Below are 8003 nucleotides of genomic sequence, written 5' to 3'. Positions count from 1 at the left end.
AACTAAGTTTTGGTGCATTCGTGACTATTAAGGCGTTTTCAGGGCGAGAGAAAATTGAAAACACACAGAACACAAGAATGCATTGGTTAACAGTGTTTTCCTTAAACTAGCACCTCAGGAAAGTACATTTATCTTTTTTATGATGGTATCATGGTTTGTGAATAGTTTACAAACCATTTTTGTTCAAACTAAGTTTTGGTGCATTCATGACTATTAAGGCGTTTGCAGGCCGAGAGAACGCTGAAAACGCACAGAACACAAGAATGCATTGGTTAACAGTGTTTTCCTAAAACCAGCACCTCAGGAAAGTACATTTATCCTTTTCATGATGGTATCATGGTTTGTGAATAGTTTTCCAATCTTTTTTGTTCAAACTAAGTTTTGGTGCATTCTTGACTGTTAAGGCGTTTGCAGGTCGAGAGAAAGCTGAAAACGCACGGAACACAAGAATGCATTGGTTAACAGTGTTTTCCTAAAACCAGCACCTCAGGAAAGTACATTTATCTGTTTTATGATGGTATCATGGTTTGTGAATAGTTTACAAACCATTTTTGTTCAAACTAAGTTTTGGTGCATTCATGACTATTAAGGCGTTTTCAGGCCGAGAGAACGCTGAAAACGCACAGAACACAAGAATGCATTGGTTAACAGTGTTTACCTAAAACTAGCACATCAGGAAAGTAAATGTATCTGTTTTATGATGGTATCATGGTTTATTAATAGTTTTCCAACCTTTTTTGTTCAAACTAAGTTTTGGTGCTTTCTTGACTATTAAGGCGTTTGCAGGCCGAGAGAACGCTGAAAACGCACAGAACACAAGAATGCATTGGTTAACAGTGTTTTCCTAAAACCAGCACCTCAGGAAAGTACATTTATCCTTTTAATGATGGTATCATGGTTTGTGAATAGTTTTCCAATCTTTTTTGTTCAAACTAAGTTTTGGTGCATTCGTGACTATTAAGGCGTTTTCAGGCCGAGAGAAAGCTGAAAACGCACAGAACACAAGAATGCATTGGTTAACAGTGTTTACCTAAAACTAGCACATCAGGAAAGTAAATTTATCTGTTCTATGATGGTATCATGGTTTGTGAATAGTTTACAAACCATTTTTGTTCAAACTAAGTTTTGGTGCATTCATGACTATTAAGGCGTTTTCAGGCCGAGAGAACGCTGAAAACACACAGAACACAAGAATGCATTGGTTAACAGTGTTTACCTAAAACCAGCACATCAGGAAAGTAAATTTATCTGTTTTATGATGGTATCATGGTTTATTAATAGTTTTCCAACCTTTTTTGTTCAAACTAAGTTTTGGTGCTTTCTTGACTATTAAGGCGTTTTCAGGCCGAGAGAACGCTGAAAACGCACAGAACACAAGAATGCATTGGTTAACAGTGTTTTCCTAAAACCAGCACCTCAGGAAATTACATTCATCTGTTTTATGATGGTATCATGGTTTGTGAATAGTTTACAAACCATTTTTGTTCAAACTAAGTTTTGGTGCATTCATGACTATTAAGGCGTTTTCAGGCCGAGAGAACGCTGAAAACACACAGAACACAAGAATGCATTGGTTAACAGTGTTTACCTAAAACCAGCACATCAGGAAAGTAAATTTATCTGTTTTATGATGGTATCATGGTTTATTAATAGTTTTCCAACCTTTTTTGTTCAAACTAAGTTTTGGTGCTTTCTTGACTATTAAGGCGTTTTCAGGCCGAGAGAACGCTGAAAACGCACAGAACACAAGAATGCATTGGTTAACAGTGTTTTCCTAAAACCAGCACCTCAGGAAAGTACATTTATCCTTTTCATGATGGTATCATGGTTTGTGAATAGTTTTCCAATCTTTTTTGTTCAAACTAAGTTTTGGTGCATTCGTGACTATTAAGGCGTTTTCAGGCCGAGAGAAAGCTGAAAACGCACAGAACACAAGAATGCATTGTTTAACAGTGTTTTCCTAAAACCAGCACCTCAGGAAATTACATTCATCTGTTTTATGATGGTATCATGGTTTGTGAATAGTTTTCCAATCTTTTTTGTTCAAACTAAGTTTTGGTGCATTCGTGACTATTAAGGCGTTTTCAGGGCGAGAGAAAGCTGAAAACACACAGAACACAAGAATGCATTGGTTAACAGTGTTTTCCTTAAACTAGCACCTCAGGAAAGTACATTTATCTTTTTTATGATGGTATCATGGTTTGTGAATAGTTTACAAACCATTTTTGTTCAAACTAAGTTTTGGTGCATTCATGACTATTAAGGCGTTTGCAGGCCGAGAGAACGCTGAAAACGCACAGAACACAAGAATGCATTGGTTAACAGTGTTTTCCTAAAACCAGCACCTCAGGAAATTACATTTATCCTTTTCATGATGGTATCATGGTTTGTGAATAGTTTTCCAATCTTTTTTGTTCAAACTAAGTTTTGGTGCATTAAGGCGTTTTCAGGCCGAGAGAACGCTGAAAACGCACAGAACACAAGAATGCATTGGTTAACAGTGTTTACCTAAAACTAGCACATCAGGAAAGTAAATTTATCTGTTTTATGATGGTATCATGGTTTATTAATAGTTTTCCAACCTTTTTTGTTCAAACTAAGTTTTGGTGCTTTCTTGACTATTAAGGCGTTTGCAGGCCGAGAGAAAGCTGAAATGCACAGAACACAAGAATGCATTGGTTAACAGTGTTTACCTAAAACTAGCACATCAGGAAAGTAAATTTATCTGTTTTATGATGGTATCATGGTTTGTGAATAGTTTACAAACCATTTTTGTTCAAACTAAGTTTTGGTGCATTCATGACTATTAAGGCGTTTTCAGGCCGAGAGAACGCTGAAAACGCACAGAACACAAGAATGCATTGGTTAACAGTGTTTACCTAAAACTAGCACATCAGGAAAGTAAATTTATCTGTTTTATGATGGTATCATGGTTTATTAATAGTTTTCCAACCTTTTTTGTTCAAACTAAGTTTTGGTGCTTTCTTGACTATTAAGGCGTTTGCAGGCCGAGAGAACGCTGAAAACGCACAGAACACAAGAATGCATTGGTTAACAGTGTTTTCCTAAAACCAGCACCTCAGGAAAGTACATTTATCCTTTTAATGATGGTATCATGGTTTGTGAATAGTTTTCCAATCTTTTTTGTTCAAACTAAGTTTTGGTGCATTCGTGACTATTAAGGCGTTTTCAGGCCGAGAGAAAGCTGAAAACGCACAGAACACAAGAAAGCATTGGTTAACAGTGTTTACCTAAAACTAGCACATCAGGAAAGTAAATTTATCTGTTCTATGATGGTATCATGGTTTGTGAATAGTTTACAAACCATTTTTGTTCAAACTAAGTTTTGGTGCATTCATGACTATTAAGGCGTTTTCAGGCCGAGAGAACGCTGAAAACACACAGAACACAAGAATGCATTGGTTAACAGTGTTTACCTAAAACCAGCACATCAGGAAAGTAAATTTATCTGTTTTATGATGGTATCATGGTTTATTAATAGTTTTCCAACCTTTTTTGTTCAAACTAAGTTTTGGTGCTTTCTTGACTATTAAGGCGTTTTCAGGCCGAGAGAACGCTGAAAACGCACAGAACACAAGAATGCATTGGTTAACAGTGTTTTCCTAAAACCAGCACCTCAGGAAAGTACATTTATCCTTTTCATGATGGTATCATGGTTTGTGAATAGTTTTCCAATCTTTTTTGTTCAAACTAAGTTTTGGTGCATTCGTGACTATTAAGGCGTTTTCAGGCCGAGAGAAAGCTGAAAACGCACAGAACACAAGAATGCATTGTTTAACAGTGTTTTCCTAAAACCAGCACCTCAGGAAATTACATTCATCTGTTTTATGATGGTATCATGGTTTGTGAATAGTTTCCCAATCTTTTTTGTTCAAACTAAGTTTTGGTGCATTCGTGACTATTAAGGCGTTTTCAGGGCGAGAGAAAATTGAAAACACACAGAACACAAGAATGCATTGGTTAACAGTGTTTTCCTTAAACTAGCACCTCAGGAAAGTACATTTATCTTTTTTATGATGGTATCATGGTTTGTGAAAAGTTTACAAACCATTTTTGTTCAAACTAAGTTTTGGTGCATTCATGACTATTAAGGCGTTTGCAGGCCGAGAGAACGCTGAAAACGCACAGAACACAAGAATGCATTCGTTAACAGTGTTTTCCTAAAACCAGCACCTCAGGAAAGTACATTTATCCTTTTCATGATGGTATCATGGTTTGTGAATAGTTTTCCAATCTTTTTTGTTCAAACTAAGTTTTGGTGCATTCTTGACTGTTAAGGCGTTTGCAGGTCGAGAGAAAGCTGAAAACGCACGGAACACAAGAATGCATTGGTTAACAGTGTTTTCCTAAAACCAGCACCTCAGGAAAGTACATTTATCCTTTTCATGATGGTATCATGGTTTGTGAATAGTTTTCCAATCTTTTTTGTTCAAACTAAGTTTTGGTGCATTCGTGACTATTAAGGCGTTTTCAGGCCGAGAGAAAGCTGAAAACACACAGAACACAAGAATGCATTGGTTAACAGTGTTTTCCTTAAACTAGCACCTCAGGAAAGTACATTTATCTTTTTTATGATGGTATCACGGTTTGTGAATAGTTTACAAAACATTTTTGTTCAAACTAAGTTTTGGTGCATTCATGACTATTAAGGCGTTTGCAGGCCGAGAGAACGCTGAAAACGCACAGAACACAAGAATGCATTGGTTAACAGTGTTTTCCTAAAACCAGCACCTCAGGAAATTACATTTATCCTTTTCATGATGGTATCATGGTTTGTGAATAGTTTTCCAATCTTTTTTGTTCAAACTAAGTTTTGGTGCATTCTTGACTGTTAAGGCGTTTGCAGGTCGAGAGAAAGCTGAAAACGCACGGAACACAAGAATGCATTGGTTAACAGTGTTTTCCTAAAACCAGCACCTCAGGAAAGTACATTTATCCTTTTCATGATGGTATCATGGTTTGTGAATAGTTTTCCAATCTTTTTTGTTCAAACTAAGTTTTGGTGCATTCGTGACGATTAAGGCGTTTTCAGGCCGAGAGAAAGCTGAAAACGCACAGAACACAAGAATGCATTGGTTAACAGTGCTTTCCTAAAACCAGCACCTCAGGAAAGTACATTTATCCTTTTCATGATGGTATCATGGTTTGTGAATAGTTTTCCAATCTTTTTTGTTCAAACTAAGTTTTGGTGCATTAAGGCGTTTTCAGGCCGAGAGAACGCTGAAAACGAACAGAACACAAGAATGCATTGGTTAACAGTGTTTTCCTAAAACCAGCACCTCAGGAAAGTACATTTATCTTTTTTATGATGGTATCACGGTTTGTGAATAGTTTACAAACCATTTTTGTTCAAACTAAGTTTTGGTGCATTCGTGACTATTAAGGCGTTTTCAGGCCGAGAGAAAGCTGAAAACACACAGAACACAAGAATGCATTGGTTAACAGTGTTTTCCTTAAACTAGCACCTCAGGAAAGTACATTTATCTTTTTTATGATGGTATCACGGTTTGTGAATAGTTTACAAACCATTTTTGTTCAAACTAAGTTTTGGTGCATTCATGACTATTAAGGCGTTTGCAGGCCGAGAGAACGCTGAAAACGCACAGAACACAAGAATGCATTGGTTAACAGTGTTTTCCTAAAACCAGCACCTCAGGAAATTACATTTATCCTTTTCATGATGGTATCATGGTTTGTGAATAGTTTTCCAATCTTTTTTGTTCAAACTAAGTTTTGGTGCATTCTTGACTGTTAAGGCGTTTGCAGGTCGAGAGAAAGCTGAAAACGCACGGAACACAAGAATGCATTGGTTAACAGTGTTTTCCTAAAACCAGCACCTCAGGAAAGTACATTTATCCTTTTCATGATGGTATCATGGTTTGTGAATAGTTTTCCAATCTTTTTTGTTCAAACTAAGTTTTGGTGCATTAAGGCGTTTTCAGGCCGAGAACGCTGAAAACGAACAGAACACAAGAATGCATTGGTTAACAGTGTTTTCCTAAAACCAGCACCTCAGGAAAGTACATTTATCTGTTTTATGATGGTATCATGGTTTGTGAATAGTTTACAAACCATTTTTGTTCAAACTAAGTTTTGGTGCATTCATGACTATTAAGGCGTTTTCAGGCCGAGAGAACGCTGAAAACGCACAGAACACAAGAATGCATTGGTTAACAGTGTTTACCTAAAACTAGCACACCAGGAAAGTGTGTAAATGTATCTGTTTTATGATGGTATCATGGTTTATTAATAGTTTTCCAACCTTTTTTGTTCAAACTAAGTTTTGGTGCTTTCTTGACTATTAAGGCGTTTGCAGGCCGAGAGAACGCTGAAAACGCACAGAACACAAGAATGCATTGGTTAACAGTGTTTTCCTAAAACCAGCACCTCAGGAAAGTACATTTATCCTTTTAATGATGGTATCATGGTTTGTGAATAGTTTTCCAATCTTTTTTGTTCAAACTAAGTTTTGGTGCATTCATGACTATTAAGGCGTTTGCAGGCCGAGAGAACGCTGAAAACGCACAGAACACAAGAATGCATTGTTTAACAGTGTTTTCCTAAAACCAGCACCTCAGGAAATTACATTCATCTGTTTTATGATGGTATCATGGTTTGTGAATAGTTTTCCAATCTTTTTTGTTCAAACTAAGTTTTGGTGCATTCGTGACTATTAAGGCGTTTTCAGGCCGAGAGAAAGCTGAAAACACACAGAACACAAGAATGCATTGGTTAACAGTGTTTTCCTAAAACCAGCACCTCAGGAAATTACATTTATCCTTTTCATGATGGTATCATGGTTTGTGAATAGTTTTCCAATCTTTTTTGTTCAAACTAAGTTTTGGTGCATTCTTGACTGTTAAGGCGTTTGCAGGTCGAGAGAAAGCTGAAAACGCACGGAACTGTCAGGTATTGCCTCCACTGGAAAAGACCCAAACGCAGATTTGTTAGTCACCATGTATTTTATTCGTGAAAAGGAGGCACCGGACTAGGAGGTGACGGGGTGGTGACGGCGGTCCCGGATTCCAGAGGTGGGGGAAAAACAGTGAGCGGGATTCCCGGGGAGGTGCGTGGGCCATGCGGCCCGTTCAGGTGCCTGGGTGAAAAGAGGAAGACAGGACACTGGTTAGTTTTAGAACAGCGGCCTCTGACTTCTTGCTGTTCTTTGACCTGAGTTGTCGGTCTGACTCACAAACAAGACTAACAATCCGGCGGGGAAGAGGCTTCGGGGCCGCTCCTAAATACCTCCCCTGATTGGAAGGCAGCAACAGGTGGGTGATTGTGGATGAGACGCAGCTGGGCCCTGCTCTCACCTCCGTGCTGACGTCCGGCCCCCTCGAGTGCTGGTTGGTGCCAACACACCGACGCCTCCTGAGGGTGGTGACCTGACAGGAACACAAGAATGCATTGGTTAACAGTGTTTTCCTAAAACCAGCACCTCAGGAAAGTACATTTATCCTTTTCATGATGGTATCATGGTTTGTGAATAGTTTTCCAATCTTTTTTGTTCAAACTAAGTTTTGGTGCATTCGTGACGATTAAGGCGTTTTCAGGCCGAGAGAAAGCTGAAAACGCACAGAACACAAGAATGCATTGGTTAACAGTGCTTTCCTAAAACCAGCACCTCAGGAAAGTACATTTATCCTTTTCATGATGGTATCATGGTTTGTGAATAGTTTTCCACTCTTTTTTGTTCAAACTAAGTTTTGGTGCATTAAGGCGTTTTCAGGCCGAGAGAACGCTGAAAACGAACAGAACACAAGAATGCATTGGTTAACAGTGTTTTCCTAAAACCAGCACCTCAGGAAAGTACATTTATCTGTTTTATGATGGTATCATGGTTTGTGAATAGTTTTCCAATCTTTTTTGTTCAAACTAAGTTTTGGTGCATTCGTGACTATTAAGGCGTTTTCAGGCCGAGAGAAAGCTGAAAACGCACAGAACACAAGAATGCATTGTTTAACAGTGTTTTCCTAAAACCA

The 8003-nt window shown here is 38.1% G+C and overlaps 1 long non-coding RNA gene across 1 annotated transcript; it reads right to left on the bottom strand.

The window, feature by feature from the left end:
• Window positions 1–6964: 6964 nt before the first annotated feature.
• Window positions 6965–7405, bottom strand: LOC144388966 (uncharacterized). Its single transcript, XR_013453242.1, has 2 exons — window positions 7214–7405; window positions 6965–7117 (listed from the first exon to the last, which is right to left on the bottom strand). It is a non-coding gene; the product is annotated as an uncharacterized LOC144388966 (long non-coding RNA).
• Window positions 7406–8003: the final 598 nt, after the last annotated feature.

This window comes from Gasterosteus aculeatus, chromosome 17 (assembly GCF_964276395.1).
Source record: "Gasterosteus aculeatus chromosome 17, fGasAcu3.hap1.1, whole genome shotgun sequence".
Classification (NCBI taxonomy): Eukaryota; Metazoa; Chordata; class Actinopteri; order Perciformes; family Gasterosteidae; genus Gasterosteus; species Gasterosteus aculeatus.
This window is presented reverse-complemented; position numbering and strand designations above follow the sequence as displayed.